This window comes from Taeniopygia guttata, chromosome Z (assembly GCF_048771995.1).
Source record: "Taeniopygia guttata chromosome Z, bTaeGut7.mat, whole genome shotgun sequence".
NCBI classification, from domain to species: domain Eukaryota; kingdom Metazoa; phylum Chordata; class Aves; order Passeriformes; family Estrildidae; genus Taeniopygia; species Taeniopygia guttata.
Window position 1 is genome coordinate 44,129,291 of NC_133063.1, and position 16,918 is coordinate 44,146,208.

Genomic DNA, 16,918 nt, shown 5'->3' on the forward strand with positions numbered 1-16,918 from the left:
CACTAACACAGAGTTAGAGAGGTATTTTGGTAAGGTTAAAAAAGCCCATAACAAACACACAATTTGACCTCTTATAATTCACAAGTCAACAAATTTTACCAAGTAATTCTTGCATGAGGCTTTATCCTCGATGTGCTATTGGCAGTCTTTTAGAAAGACACCAGGTCACATTGTCACCAGCATTCCCTGAGGCGCCTCAGTGACTTTCACATATCTGACCCCCGACAATATCAGCCGGGGCTTTGGAAAATTATCAGAGAGTGCTTTCAAACTTAGATGCTTGCAGTGTGATTATAGGTTCCAAAAACAGTGACGCAGACAGCAAGCAAGGGGAGCAGATCCACCTGTATTGTCTGAAGGTCTCGCAACAGAAATATTCTTACAGGGTCTCTTTGTTGAAGAACAAGAGATATAATTTAGAATGTAGCACCGCCAGAAAGGCAAATGGCTAAAAACTAATTGTTTTTCCCATTATAGAGAACACCCATGATTGTACCAGTGTCAGTCTTTCTCAGAAAACATTCGAGACAAATATTCTTTATTATGCACAGCAATAATGATAGTAATAATACATTTTGTCTGTGCAATGACATCTATCCTGATGAATCAAAGTGCTTTCAAATCTTGCTTTCAATGACTGACTTAGACCCTGGATATTTAGATAACAAATTGTGATATTAGCTTGTAAAGAAATGAGAAAACATCCCTAACTTTGCTGAATTTTTCCCAAAAACTTATCAAGTCTTACTTGTTTGTCTTCTTCCATCAAATATTTCCCCTGAGGAGCATGGATACATAAAATCATTTATATATCCAAATCACCTAGGGCTGGAGAATAGACAGTTTGTTCAGTGCCACCTTGATTCAGCTTTTTGTTTTAGTACGGTATGACTATTTTCATTACTATTGTCAGTGGTTATTCACAGCTCTGCTACTAAGATATACAGTGATCATTGTTATTAATTTGGCAATGAATATTGCTCTTATTCAACTTAGTGTTTCAATTCTTGCTTCTGCAATGTGACTGTCAAAATTAAAATTTTAATAAAACTAATGGCAACATGAAATATAATGATAATAATAATGATGTTCTATGGAGGAACATAGTTCATTACAGAATCCTAATACATTCTCTTTCAATCAGAATTCTAGTATTTGTAAATACTAGATGTTGAGACCAAGTTGGTCATATAGGCTCCCTCTATTTGTCATGGAAACATCCCCTCCTAAGAAAACTCTCTGTCAGCTGAAGCATCTCTGAAGTCTTGTTCCTCTACAGATTTGCTAATGACAGATACTAAATACATACACCTCAATTCTGCAGAAGACAAGTTACAGCTTGAAATTATTTTCTGGGGTGATTATGTGCTTTCAAGAGGATTTAAAAAGTATGTCTCATATAATTCTCATTTTTTTATCTCATTTTTGGTTTTCTATTTAGAGGCAAATTAATACAAAAGGTTATGTGTTACTTGTGCACCTGAGGTGTCTGAAATAAATTATGGGATTGTTACAATGAAATGAAGGGCTTTCAGCTAAAGTCAATAAAGTCACAAAGGAAGAGACTTCTAGATGTGATTGCCATCTGAAATATCCATCTCCTATAGCACCTTGGTCATCTTTTTTTGCTATTAAAGTACTGCACCAGCCCACATCTGAGAGGAGAAAGGACCAGAAAATCTAGCACTGTGACGGTTCAAGGAATAAGAACATTTCAGATTTTGTAACATTTAATCTGAGAAGATGTGTTCAAGGCAAGGGCCCCTCTGAAATGGATTTTCTAGGTGCACATTTATAGACAGACAAGGTGAAACAACAAAAATTGTTGAGAAAGTACTCTGTCTCTCAGGGTGTCTTGATCCACAGAGTTTCATCCCTCTGTGTTGAGATGCAAACCTGTTTTCATTTGATGCTGCAGTCTTCTTTCCAAATGAATTGGGTTAATAACTATTCCTAATTTTGTTAAGGAACAGCTATACATCAGATTGGACTTTTGAAGTACAGTACAAGTTTGAACCTACCCTACCAGGAGCACCAAGCAACATGAACTAACACACACCAGCACTTAATGTCCTGTTTCTCTTATTCCATGTGCTTAAGTTTAAAGGTTTTTAGGTTTAGAGTCACAATAGAGATCACTTTTTTTCCCAGATAGTCAAGAAGCCTGTACTTGAAATGGAGGCTGTCTTTTGCCCTAGGTGTCATTTAAGCTTCAGCCCTTCTACAATGTATTAGAGGACAATAGGCAGGGAGAAAGACAAAAAGTGCAAAACGGGCAAAGGACAAGGAATACTTACTTTATTCAGTCTTCAAATTTCCAAAATATGAAAGACTTAGTCAAGAAATAGAATTGGTTTATACCTATACTAACTGGGTTTAAGAAAAACTGGATAAAAGTTCCTGCCACCCCTAAAAAAATCACACATTATAATAAAATACTTTAATTGGACAATATTTGGGGTTTTTTGCTAACATTTGTGAATTCTAAATTTGGTATTGTTTCAACTTGAGTCTTAAGTGAGAAATGTAGAATTTAGGTTAGTGAAATGCAGTGAAGCCTCCAAAACATTCCTGACAGCATTTTGAATGTAATTAACAAGTGCATGTACAAATTACATCTTATTATTCAGCAGATGAATTTTTGCAAGGTTGAATTTTCAGTTATCAAAGTTATCCATCTTTCTGCCTAGACTATTTGTGAGGGAGATACAGAGATGCTATTCTCCAGGGACAAAACTTTCCTAATGAAAGAGACATCACCTCTAAACTCAAGCAACATGAAAATGTCACGATCTCAGGTTATCTTGATGCACAGATGAGTCTGAGATTACAAAAGAGAATATGCTTGGGAAAAACTCTTTTTATAGTTGTACATAACCACAAGGAATAAACCAATTCTGTCTGAAAGTCACAACTCAATTTGTGAAGAAAATATGAGCTAAAAGAAAGAAAAAACAAATGAGAAACATTCGATATGTTGGTTTGAAGGCATAGTATTTCATCATGTACCGTAGGAAGGATTCTTCTACTTTGATAATCAATAGATTGCCCTTATAAGGCAGATAGCTTAAAACTAGGTGCTTAAGGTTTTGAGAACTACAGATTAATTTGGGGGTTCCCAGACACAGTTATCCTATGGATAGCTGAAAAGCTATCATATTGTCAGTGAGAAAAAATTGCACTTAATTTACATTGAATTTACAACTATACTTAGTTTAGTTTTCTCTTATGTTTGTGTGTTATGAATTATAAAGGAGAAATTGAATAGAGGGATGCTACAGTAATTTTATGCTATTATCTTTAAAGAACATATCTGCTATGACTAAACAAGCTGAACCATGGATTTTCTAAAAAGAGAGGAGACTTTGGATTATAGTCTAAGAATCAAACAAATAGCTCAAGTTATAGCATTGGCAGATCCACTGAGTTCTGTGGGTAGCAGGTCCTTTCGATTTCTTTGATCATTATCTTTAATTAGTGAAGTTTAAAATCCAGAAAATATGAGTTTCACTAAGTTATGAGTAGAATAGGAAGTCCACTTTTTAGTGGACACTAATAGTATGAAGTTACTATGGCTGCAAATGAATTTTTTCTTCTCCTACCCATGTTCTTTGCTCCTGGGAACACTATTTATAATCACAGTCAACAAAACAGAAATACATGTAGTTAAAGTCTCCTGAAGAGAGATGTTCCCATGAAAAAATGTTCTAGAAATATGTGACTTCAGAGAACTGGCACCCAACATATTGATAGAGCTAAGATATTAACTGTAAATATTCTCTAAAAACTGGAAATAATCCAGACCAGGTTTGCTCTGAATCTTCTCATAAACATGTGGTAACATTGAGAGCTTAAAAAAAATAAGGTCCTCAACAAATCAATTTGTTCAGAAAGATCCAAAACTGCTAAATAAAACCCACAAAATTTAGTAAATATGGTGAGGAGACATGGATACATCTTAGGGGTGGGTATTAAGATAATAAATTCTTGCATATTTGATGCAGGACTTCTGCACATCATAAACCAACTTGAGAAAATAATCTTAGCCTTTCCTCTGAAAGAGGATTCAAATGCATACCCATTTTGTCTAGATTCATTTTTTTTGCTTATAATTTACATGCTCAGAAAAATTCAGTCATTAAAATTCCTTTTAAAAAGAGATATTTGAGGAAAAGTTTATTATTTAGTATGGTGTTCCTAAGTTCTTTTTCTTTCTGTCTATGTTAAAAAATCTTAGATTACTTATTTTGATTAGACATTGCCAGATAGATCTCATTCAGACTTGACTAAACAAAGTCATCAGTCCACAACATTAAACACAGATGGAGGGCAGAGTAATCATGTGTCTCTATTAAACACTTAAATTCAAACTCTGAACTTCATATTGGTTGAAATAGTCAGTTTGGGGAACAATATAGAAACAGATATCCCATAACTAGTAAAACATGTTCATCAAAAATGCAGTGTAGGTTCCAGCACACAGGTCATTCCCACATATTAATCTGTTTATACATGTCTATGTTCTTAGACATGAGGGTCATGAGGATAGGATATAATCTCACCAAGCTGCACTTATAAGACTATTCCTCTGCCGAGATAATGAGTCTACTTACTGGTCAGAAATTAGTCTTTAATTTCTCCAATAAATGTATAATATTTTTATCTGTATTTAGATGAAATAATACCTTTTGAGGAGCTGTAATGAGTGTAGAAATGTGAGTGTGTGAAAAGACAAAGTATGGAAAGATCCTGTGTGTTGGCATAGGGGAGGGATAGATAGTTTTGTATGTTCAAGGAGGTGTGTGATGAGTTTATGAGTAAAACCTGAGGGGCTGAGTTGTTTGTGTATGACAGTTTGCTCGTGCACAAACAACACTTTTTATCTGTGTTAGCCTGTGAGCACAAGAGAGTGGGAGTGTGCACATGCACTCCAGAGAAAAAGGAAGAAACAGCTCATGTGGCAGAATATACTTGTATATGTGTGTGCAGAGGCACACACTTTGCCCTAGGCAAGTTCAGCTCTTAGCTGGAAACTTGAGAAATTGACTTTACTGGGATTTGAAAGAGATCTCAGGTGAACTAAATTTGTCTGCTTTCTTTTCCCACTAGTGCAGCCAAAATAGATTCTCAGTCTAATAAGGTTTGACAAGACCTGGCACTGGAGGCAGGTGCCAAGGAATCCAACTAGTCAAAAGTGTTAGAGACACCATGGGCACTAGAGGACAGAGGTGTTGCCATGGGAACAGAACAAAAGATGCTCCATGGTGGCTGGTTAGGAGGTTTGTTTAAGAGGGAGCCAAGCAGCAGCAGCCTTGCTGTCACCCTGTGCTTGAACAACAGTAGATAAATTCCATTCTCTGCCACAAAGTGAGGAATTTAATTCTTCCTCCTCACATAAACGATGTTGAGATCACTTACATCGCTGCAGACTCCCAAATGGTTTGTGCTGCAAAAGAAGGTGGTTGGGTATTCAATGCTGATGCCTGATCTGCAATGGATTTTTGAGGGCATTGAAGATATTTTTTTAAAGAATTAGAGGATATAAATTTTAGTTACAAAGCTATGAATCTATCTTTCTCTGTCTTCCTCTCCCTCTCTCTGCTGCAAACCCTTTTCTCACTCTTTAAAAAATATGCAGCCTCTTCCAAAGAAGCAGAGAAAGAAAAACTTATTACAAAATCAAGGTCTGCTTCATGGGGAATTTATGAAAATATTGTCCCTTCCAGAAGACACATACAGGGGCTTTTTATTGTTACTTCCTTTTGGTTTTTACATCCTCAAATCTATAAAGATGGAAATAGTGTGTGAGGAAAGGAAAAGGGAACTTCTCTGGCTCCAAACTAAAATACCATCTGAGCAGCTGCCATATTGTAATTATAATAATTTGCATTTCAGTGATGTCTAGAATCCTCTAATAAAACCACAACTCTATGGTGCTAGGTGCAGTACGTCATACAGCTGGAGACAATGGGTGGCCAGCAGTGTTTCAAAATAAGATTAAAAAAAAAAACAACAAAGCAACATAAAGATAAATGCCAAATCTGAAAAAAAAATCATTTTTGTATCACATCAGAAAAGGAAGGGTAGGATTAATAAGGAAGTGATTCCAATGATTTATTAAACAGCACTTAAGGATAGTGTAGCCACGTTAGGTAAACAACAGCCTCTGGATACAACTTCTCATTAAAGATGTCTGTCGGCAGCAAGAGTCTCAGGTTAATGATCATGGTACACAAACATACCCATCCATATCTCAATCTCTCTGTGGATGTGTGTGTGTTTCTATCTGCCCATTTACTTTCTGATAAATGCTGTCTCAGAACCAACCAGAGCCAGAGACAAGATAGCATTTGTTCAAACCAGTGCAAATATTCTTAATTAAATGGTTGCAATTCTGCTTTATGAAGTCCTACTCATCATGTTGCTGCCCTCATTTAAATAGATATTTGTAATTGGTTATAATACCTAGAAAGTAATGGGTTCAGTAACAAGTAAATCAAAACAAAAACATGATGCTGAACTATCATGTTCAGCACTATTTAAAATTAAAACTGAAGGATTGCTTTAGAAAGGGTGTATTCAATCATAAATGAAGAACATTTACCTCTTTATACAGTTTATCTGCTGAACTTGTTTAAGAATGTTTTTGACTTTTTAAACTAGTTTTAAGTCCTGAGGACAGATGTGATTTCTAAGCCCTGCTGTTTTTTAAGTCTGCTTTTAATGGACTTTGCAAACTTGGGTCTCTCATGGACTTCAATTGTCTGACCATTGAATTAATGTTATCTTTTGGATTGATGTTATCCTTAGGGATGACATTTGCAATGGTGTCTAAGGCAGGCAAGTGTCAAAGATCTCTTGAATGTCAAAGAAAATACATATTTGTTTTTATAGCCTGAATGATAAACTGTAAATTAAGCTTTATTATTGTAGGCAGCCAAGCTTGCATATGTTGGCCAGATCAAGTAAGTTGCTGCTGTAATGTCAGTACATACAAGACAGATTACACATAACCATGGGTGGCATGGAGAGGGTGAATAATAAATTATTTTTATCGTTTTTTCCAACTAATTACATCTTATATTAAAGTTCAATAATATATTATACAATAAAGAAATGATTTTTTTTGTTACATAACATGCATGTCTGTAAATATTAAAATGGTTTTAAAAGAGAAAGAAATTTCTAAAGCATCATGCTTTTCCAAGGTAACATATAGATAGATATCACCTCTCCCAAAACAAAGCCTTTAGTGTCATAAGTTTTGAGGCCAGAAGAGTACTGGGGTTAAGTGCCATTCAATGACTGACATGTTTTTTTACCAAACATCTACTGTTGACTGTGTTGGAGACAACTTAACAGGATCCTCTGACTTGGTAGGTCTTATATATATACACCTTTGTTTTTTTTTTTTTTTTACCATGGTTATGAATCATTCTGAGATCAAACAGTTACTGCAATTATGTAAGGAAATGATAGATGACTGCTTATGTTCAGGAGCTTGTAAGTAGACAGAATTTTCAGAAGATCAGTCCCTTTTCTTTAAAAGAGTTCAAGTCACTTTTTTTTTCTTCTTGCAGACATCTAAGAGCAATGCATTTGCTGACCTAGAATTGAGTCATTTTTGATCCTTGACATTCACTCCATAAACATGAGACATCTTTCCTAAAACAAAAAACATCTCAGGCTCCTCTCTTATATATCTAAGTTAATTTGTTTAATTAAATACAATGTGGCAAACTAAATAAAACCTCCCCAGGAACAAAACTTGTAAAGCAGCATTAAAAAGCTACCTCCATACAAATAATTTCCTATATGAGTTTGGGGAAAAGGAGTGGAAGAAGTGACTAGAATTAGATTTATAATGAGACAGTAGTTTCACTTTGGTATTGTAATCACCACATCTCCAAGCTAATGGGCTGACTCAATGTCTGGATTGCACTATTTGCTGTCAAATAATGAATATGCCTGTATAACATGGAACACCCTGATAACATGGAACATGGAAAGGGTTTGATTTCCATTTGTTTTGGATTTATTTCCTGGTTTTGGAAGTCTGATTTATTAAGATTTTATATGTCCTTTATGTAGTCAGGATTCAACAAATAACAATTCATATCTAAAAACCCCAAACATACAACTAGAACAAAAAAACCTACAACTAAAAGAAACACACAGAAAAACCAACCAAGCAAACAAAAAACACCACCATAAAACAAAAAACAAAACCAAACCCAAAACAGAACCAACAATCACACCAAAGTAAAAAAAAATAAACCCAAAACAAAATAAATCAAACAAAAAAACCTTCGGATATACTAAAATGGCAACTTAAATCCACTTTCGTTCCAAATCAAATTCCATCTATTCATACTCCACTCTCAACTTTTTCTTACTGTTTGTCACCAAAGCTCAATGCAGGACGCATGCAAGCTCTGAAATTCAGTGATGGATGCCTCTTCCTCATCTGACTGAAAATTAAAGGGATGTAAATACATCATTAACAGAAATAAAACACAGGTAACATTGCTTAGAAGTAACAGCTTGTCAATAACCTCCAACTCTTAGAATAGAGGCTAAGTGAAGTGTCTAGGAATTTTAAATTATTTCTTGGTCAAAGAGAGCTATAATTGCCTAGTTACCATTATTTGTCCATTGAAATAAGTGAAATATAAACATTGGTATGAAATAGACTCTCTTTTATCCAGTCTGTTGAGGTTAATGAGAGTGGTGAGGCACTGGCCCATAGGTTTTTCAGAGAAACTGTGGCTGCCCTATCCCTGGAAGTGTCCAAGGCTAGGCTAGATAGGGCTTGGAGCAACCTCAGATAGTGGAAGATGTCTCTGACCATGGCAGCAGATTGCAAAAAGATGCTTTTAAGGTCCCTTCAAATCAAATCCATTCAGGAATTCTATGATTCCATTTCTTTCCTAGCAGTAAATAAAAGAGTTCATTGAAGTAATATATTTAGTAGTAGTAACTAAAGAGTCAATTTAAGTAATATATATCAAATATATTTTCAAAATCCTACTTCCAATGTGTTCTTTTTTTCCCCTTTTCAACTGACCTACAATTTCTTATCTGTAAACCAGTATCAATAATCCTGCTTTGCACACCTAGATGTATTTATGAATAGACAGACACAGCCTATTTTCAGGCTGTGTAGGTAGTTATAATATTTGTCACTATTTCATCTCTCCTGGCTCTTCTACAGCTTCACACACCGCTACACTAGAAATCCTGTCAAATGGTATTTCATCGGCATCTCATGGCCTGAAAAAAACAGGGAATTTGTATTTTTTTTTAAGAAGCTGAGGTTTGAAATAATGTAAGATAACTGACGAAAGATACACAAAGTTTGGGAAGACCTGGAAATTTCATTCTCATTGTTAATCTATATCTTTGTTCTTTTATCTCCCAGATGATTCTTCATTAGATCACAAAATAATACAGCCTAAAGAGATTTCAAGAGTTTGGGTGGGCTGACTTTAAGGCCCTGTGCCAAATCTAGTCTGAGCCATTCAGAAATTCTTTTAGAGTGGGAACCCCCACCATTTATCTATGAAGCTGTACTCTGGCCCCTAACTAGCCTCACCATTGGGAAAATGGAAAGCTTCTTATCTCAAATCTGGTATCTCCCCTGCAGCAATTTAAATGAGCAACTTGTTCTGTCTGTCACAACAGGAAGGGATTATTTCCAACTTCTGTAGGACTTGACAGTGTTATCGCACCCCAAAGACAGATTTCTAAGCTCTCCAATAATTTCTTCTTCCAAAATCTTTACAGATGGTGGATCTATTTCTTGAAGTATGTTACTGAAAACAAGGTGAAAGATTGAGCTAAACTGCAAACTTGTGTGTTACAAAGAGAAAATCACCTACCTTTCTGATGTTTTCTTGACACATTGCATTATGGGCAGGCGTGGAAATTATAAAATTAATATATTCATTTTTTCACATCATTGGTACAAACTTCTAATATATATATATATTTATATATATTTATAGCTTTATTTTTCATATCTCATGTAATTTCTGCCAAAGTACTAACTACAAATTTGGTACATTTTGCAACAGAAAATTAAGCAACTGTTTCACCTTTTAAAATAAATGAATAGTAAAAGAATTAGATGGAAAAGATGGAAACTTCCTTGACTATTTCTTTTTTTTGTTTCTTCTTTTTTTTTCCTATGAGCTAGTGTATTTCACTGAAAATATTATTGCAAATCTAAAGCATAAAAGACCTTTTTTATAACAGACAAATTTCTTAAAAGCAGTTTTCATTTTTTTATATGTGCAGAATTTTGTCTTTTCATAAATAAACGTGTGTTCTAGGTGAAAAAGTTTAGCACTTCCAAAAGTATATTTGAAATTGCTATTAAAATATTATTTAAAGATTGGGATTTCTGAGAAAAAAACATTACAAACAGTATTTTTGGTTGTTTTTTTTTTCTTTTTTTTTTAAATTTTTTTACATTCTATGTGACCTTGCTTATTTCTGGTCTTAAAAGGAGAAAAAAACAAACCAACAAATACAAGGTTTTTTGATGTTCATTTTTATGGGCTTCAACAAAACCCTGGCAGCCAAGCCTGTATTCAAGAAACTTTTTGCAGTTGTTCAGGGTCACAGCAGATCAATTAATCTGAAATTAAATCCCAGTCATCCATTCACAGCAACACTGTAAAATGCACACAACATTTCATAGCCTTGTCTGTCAGCCACGACTTCATTGCAGAGCTGGTCAGTTGAGCCCAGGAAGGTTCTCTGCAGAGGGAGCTGCACTCTGGGGACCAATTGTAGAAGTTATTTTGGGAGCTACATTCTCTTTTTTTTCATTCTCTATTTTCTCTTTGTTTTCAGCATTTTCCACACATAACAGCTGGAGAGCTCCAGAGAAAGTGCACATTGAAGGAAGGCTCCCAGTTGAGTTGCTGACAGAGGAGGACAGGAGAGAAGAAGAAAATGAGATTTTTCTTCCAAGAAGTCTGACATAGATACTGCTATTGACATGGATTTTGGCTGGGATTCATCCTAGCAAGCCAAGGGAACCCAGCAGACCCCAAAGTTAGAAGTCCAGTAGGCTCCCTCTATAATTGATGAAAAGAAATAGATGCCTCTCAAGATGGGCTGACTCATGCAGGGACTGGGAAGCTTTTATGTCTTTCCAGAGACAGTGTGAAAAGGCTAAAATAACTGTAGATATTGCAGATATTCTTTTGTTATATCACTGTAGTGTAATCTAGGTCTTAATATACCACTTACTCAGACAGCAAAATGTTGATGAACTAAACAACGTTTCCAGAAGAAACTAGAAGTATATTTAACACAAAAAGGCAGAATTTTGAGCTGCAATTTATATTTTGTTTGTTTGTTTGTCTTCATGTTGCATTTCTCTCTCAGATATGAAAAATATTTTGCCGTTGCCTGTTAATGAAATATTGAACAACTTGTTAAACTGTATTTGTATGTCAAACAAAAATTAAAAGCTATAGAACTAGCACAACCCTCTTCTTCAGCCTGCTGGTCTTGAGTTGTCTACTCTAGTACTTTTTAGGAAAATAATGGAAGTCAAAGAAGCTCCCTGCATCCACTCTACCCTCTTAAACACCCAGAACAAATGGAACCAAGTTCTTAATTTTCAGTACAGACTTTCAAAAATCCAAGTGCTCTCCTCAGGCCTTTGTTAGCCAAACACTTGATGTTTTATTTTGTTAGTTTTATGCTCATCATCACGTAGTCCCAGTATTCTTCAGGCTTCTGAATATTGTTGGAAAACGGTCACAAATTACTGAAAAAAACTGTCATAAAACTTTCCTTCAGAATTCCAGGGAGTGTAGTTTGGAAAAATCCAACTGAAAAAATCCCAGAGAAAACATATCCTTTATTTGTCCTTCCCAATATTTTATGCTTTTATAAAATTTAGTCAATAATAATTTTTTGCTTGTTCCTTCATTTTATTGCAAGGATTGAAAAAAAATGCTAATTGAAAACTATTTTTAAGAGATTTTTGGGTTCTGTATAAAAATCAATAATGGAAAAATATTTATTCCTATGGGAAATCTGGTTCTAAATAAGGAATTCTGCCTAATTCTGTGTCTTGAAACTTTTTCAAACTTCTTTGGACGCTGTGTGAGTATATTCTCATGGAAATTCAACAGTATTTTCTCCTTGACCCTGATTCATTAGGAATTGGTAGATTTACATGCACAAAATCATAGCCTGAGAAGTCACTCCCCACCAGTAAATGCAAGAAACAAGAACCAGAAAGCTGGAAAGGGTATTTCTTGTCTCTCAAACACCCTCACATGCAGCTGAGTTTTCCAAATACTAGATTTCTTTGTGGAGATCCATGTCCCTGTGCAAACCACACTGGTCTTGTACCATAATGATGTTGAAACAATGGCTCAGTACAGACAAGAGAAAAAAGAAAGTGAGGGGAGAGAGAAGATCTAAAGGTGGGACGGGGAGCCTCTATCATTTGTTTCACATACCCTAAGCTCAATTAATACATCTTGAGGATTCTTATTACACTGCCAACAAAAAATTAATGCAGAAGTTATGCGTTTTACATTTTATCTCAATTGTGTTGCACGAGTCTGGCAAAATTGAAAAGCTGCTAATTTAGTAGTCAGCAGAGTCAAAGTTTCTAAACTGTATGTCTATAAAAGAACAGCTTTGCAATAAGGCATAGCAAACATGCTTGCAAAACAGTTCAGTCAGCAAACCTGTTTTCGGTTTTGAAATATTTGGCAATGACATTTATTAGAACAAAACTATAATATATCAGTGATCTAAAGAGCTGTCTCTTCATCACTGGTGCTTTATTATAGGTACTAATTTTGTGAAAAATCCTGAAGAGTCTTTGCAAAACACCTGCTGAACTTAAAGAAATATGGTTACTGCTCATGTTGAGACAGATGTAGCTTAATCACATAATACTGAACTTGACATTTCAGTGCCTCACAATAAATGAAGTGAAAATACTAGTGAAGGAGATTTAAATCTTTTTCCAATTTGAATATCACGTTTGCTGACTGGAGGGTCTAAGCTACAGCCAGTTTCCCCAGGTGTCTAACTGTTCTGGTTTGAAAGCAAAACCAGTGAGAGACTCCAAGTCAGAAATACAATTTATTGGGAAAAGGGGAAAAGGACAAAAATACATGCAATAATACAAAGGGAAAGACTACTGACAAAGTCAGAATACAACCTGGCCAGCGTGCTGGTAGCAGTCCAAATTGGAGTAGCTGCTGTAGTCCTCTTGGGATGGCAGATGTAGTTGCTGTGTCTTCTCGGAGAACCTGTGAAAAGGCTGACCCTCTGTCTAGAAATCCCCAGTTTTATCCGGGTTGGAATGCCTAGCTCCTCCCCCCTGGGCAGAGCATCTTACAATGGGTCATTATGAGTCACGAGGTGTGTCCTTAATCACCTGCTCCTGGACAGTGTTATCTCTGAGTCATGTGGCAAGGCATTGATGGGGCTATTAACAGCAGATAAGGAAAACTGCCCCAAGGCAACTCCTACTCAGATGGTAAATAGGAAAACGTTCTTTTTGTAATCTTGGACACCAACATAACACAGAATACTTCTGTTTAAGCCACTGTATCTTTAGTTTAATTTAAAAAAAGGAGAAAAAAAAAAAACAAAAACAAAAAATCCCCAGAGAGTATACTTTAAAAATGTTTAAATTCTTTGTAGATTATTTTTGTTTCTGTTACTTCCTTGCCTGTTTCAATCTAGCCAGTATTGAGCTTTCTTCTAGCTCTGTTGTTTCCTTTAGGCACTCTTTGTCAGCTTTTGTTGTTTTCTTTTGGATATTTGAAGGATCCATGTGTAAAAGGAATTTTGCTCTGGAGGTAGCTAATATGAACATCTTGACTTGAGAATGGAATAAGACAGGCTTTTTTCTTACTGTGTTATCAGCTGTGCATGATCACTTTTATGTATTGACTGATTTTTGTGGTAGAATGAGGCAATATCTATGAGTTTCAGTCACCATATATTTCCCAGGTTGAGATTCAAACTTCTTTAGTCTTTTCAATGTAGTATGTATTGATAAGGGAGATTCTGAGAATATGTGCACATATGCTTTTGGGTGCAACAGTTTTATGTGTTGTGACTTGTGTATATGTTTGTAAAAGAATGTGTAATAATCCAACTACACAGTCATATACATGTATTCATAGAATGGTTTGGGTTGGAAAAGACCCTAAAAATCATCTAGTTCTGACCCCCAAGGTTGGCATAGAATATAGTGGAGTGCACAACACAGCACAGAGCACACAATTTCAAATACAATTTCAAATATGCATAAACATATTTATAGAATATGTATGTTACATTTTACAGTGCATCTATTTTTGTCTCCCTCTATTGAGTCTTATTTACACTGTAATGTTAAATAATAGTCCTTTAATTTTACTTCTTCAGATAAGCTGTGTACTTCATAAAAAAGCATAAAACAATGAAAGTTCATGAATATTTATATTGACGGTTACATAGAATTACAGTTATAATCTCTAGAACTGGTTCTCACCAGTTCAGAAGTAATTATCAAATTCAGTTTTAATTGCATTCTTTTAAATCATAGCAAAAGAAAAAAAAATAGGAAAAATCCCCATAATGAATTGGCTCATGAGTACTCTGCTGGGCCTGGTATCCGAGACTGCTTTCTGTAATCCCATCCTATATGCGTAACGATGAGCCAAAGACATGTGATTCAGAGGCTTCTCTTGAAACCAACTTGCTTAAATGTTAATGTCTCTCCCACTTTAAAGATTAAATAAAAATTCTATGTCTAGTCTTTCAGCAGACATGTTGAACTGCATATTCCTTAAAATAGCCTCTTTTTTTTTTCTCTTTAGCTAGTTTTGATATATGATTGCATGCTACATTAAATACTAAATATATTTCAGTAGTGTTGGCTGAAAAAAGTATGGGGAAAAAGTAACTTTCTGGATAGAAAGCTCTTGCCATTTAAGCTCTGTCCATCAGTAGTTTTCTGCATTAAACTCCAAAGAATCTCTGACTGTCTTTAATTCAATAGAATTTTCATCTAATTCTTAATGAAACAGAGAGAAAAAGTCTCTATAAAATCCCTCTATATAAAAGACAAAACATACAGACCTACAAGATTTTAAGGGGTTTTTAGATGGAGTGGGAATCTGGAGCATAGCTCCTCCCAGGTCCTGGTCACTCCCTCAAGGCATGTGATAAACCTGGGGGCCGTGTGGCCTCAGCACTTCCTTTTCCTTCCCTCTTCCCATCCACGCAAAACCACAACGAGAGTCGCTGACTACCCCATCCTAAAACAAGACTTCCAAGCAGCTTAGAGCAATGCCACACACCTAATGAGCTGAATTTCAGCCCTGTGCATTTTCTCCTCATCTTCCTTCTGTTTAGGGAAGGTTTATAGAGTCCTCCTTTAAGTCATCAGCTCCAGCGTGCACATATGTAAAAAATAGTAAAAATCAAATGCTTTTTTGGTTCTCTCTGGTTCAGTCATCCAAAGATCCTATGGCCTGTTTCCCAGCTGTGTAATCACAGAAAGTTTGCTACTCTCATCATTTCTTGCAGATAAAGGTCCTGACAGCACCTCGAGCTATTACACTGTTCAGGCCGAGTGTGAAATGGAAGATTCAAGATTCATTCTCCCTGTGTATAGTTGCTGATCTGTATCCAAAAGTCTTGCAAATGATCTGAGCTCAAGTCCGTCTTTTTAAGAAAAGAAAAGAGAAGGAAAAAAAAAAAAAAAGACCAAAATAGTATCAAATAAAAGCAGGGAAAATTCTGGATCTTTCCTCTCAAATGCCTGTTTACTTTCTAAAGTCAAATCCTACTCAAGAGAAGTCACATTCCCTCCTACCTGAATAGAGGGAAATTATATCATTTAAGCATTAGCGACAATTTCTGGAGATAAATCTGGATATTTGTGCTCAGGTTGTTCATGAGACATTTCACTCACTCAGCTTCTCACTAGGCAAATAGTATAACCACGTGCCTAACTCTAAGCATATGAATAACACATTGATTTAATAATGATTCCTCTGGCTTATGGGATACCTGTTCAATCCCTGCACAGAAAAGGATCTAAATTATAAACAGTGGAGGAAGCACTAGTCAGTTTTTATTTTTAAGATAATTTGAAGGAAGCTGAACATGAGATTATATATTAAAATTCAGGTCTATATAGAAATGCCAAAAAAAACCCACTAATGCTTAAAGAAGCATATCCTCTGAATTTGTTAGAGAGCAGGAAGGAGAAAACTAATTTTTTTTTTAAATAACACTTGTTGGTAAATTTGTCTCATCAGAAAAAGAACCTGGTGAAAAGCCCCAAACCATCCACCAAATGTCTCAATTAAATACCACCAGAGATAGCCAAAAGACCTGTTATCCTGGAAGTAGTCTGGCAAAAGAGAGTTAGAAACAGCGTTAATATCTACTTGGTACTGCAACCTGATGAGCTGAACAAAAACAGGCTATGAGACTTTTTTATTCCTACCACAAAAGCACAGAAATACTTGTGTCAAACTACCATCTAATGTATTCATTTTCTCTCACTAAAATAATATATATTTTCTCCTTAACTTTAGATCACTCAGGCTACTTATTTTTGTTGGATTTACTGGTTGTTTTTTGCAATGTAAGGTGTAACAGAGAAAGATAAAAATATTTTTTATATTCATGCAGAAGCACTTGTTGCACATATAGTTTAACAGGATTTTTTCTAACTCCCAGAAATTCCCAGGCACTATGACAGCAAAAAGAACAGCCACAAAATTGGAGAGATGGGAAAAGAAAGTATTAAAGAAAGAGTGAAAGAAAAGTCCAGACTAAAACTATACATGAAGTTGGATTCAGGTAAGTTGTGTCCCAGGAAGAATCAATAAAGGCAATCATGTACAATCAACACTTATGT

General features: G+C 35.4%; 1 long non-coding RNA gene across 1 annotated transcript; it reads right to left on the bottom strand.

The window, feature by feature from the left end:
- Nucleotides 1–10,534: 10,534 nt before the first annotated feature.
- On the bottom strand, nucleotides 10,535–13,527 carry LOC140681903 (uncharacterized). Its single transcript, XR_012053124.1, has 2 exons — nucleotides 13,208–13,527; nucleotides 10,535–10,931 (listed from the first exon to the last, which is right to left on the bottom strand). It is a non-coding gene; the product is annotated as an uncharacterized lncRNA (long non-coding RNA).
- Between the last annotated feature and the right edge of the window lie 3,391 nt (nucleotides 13,528–16,918).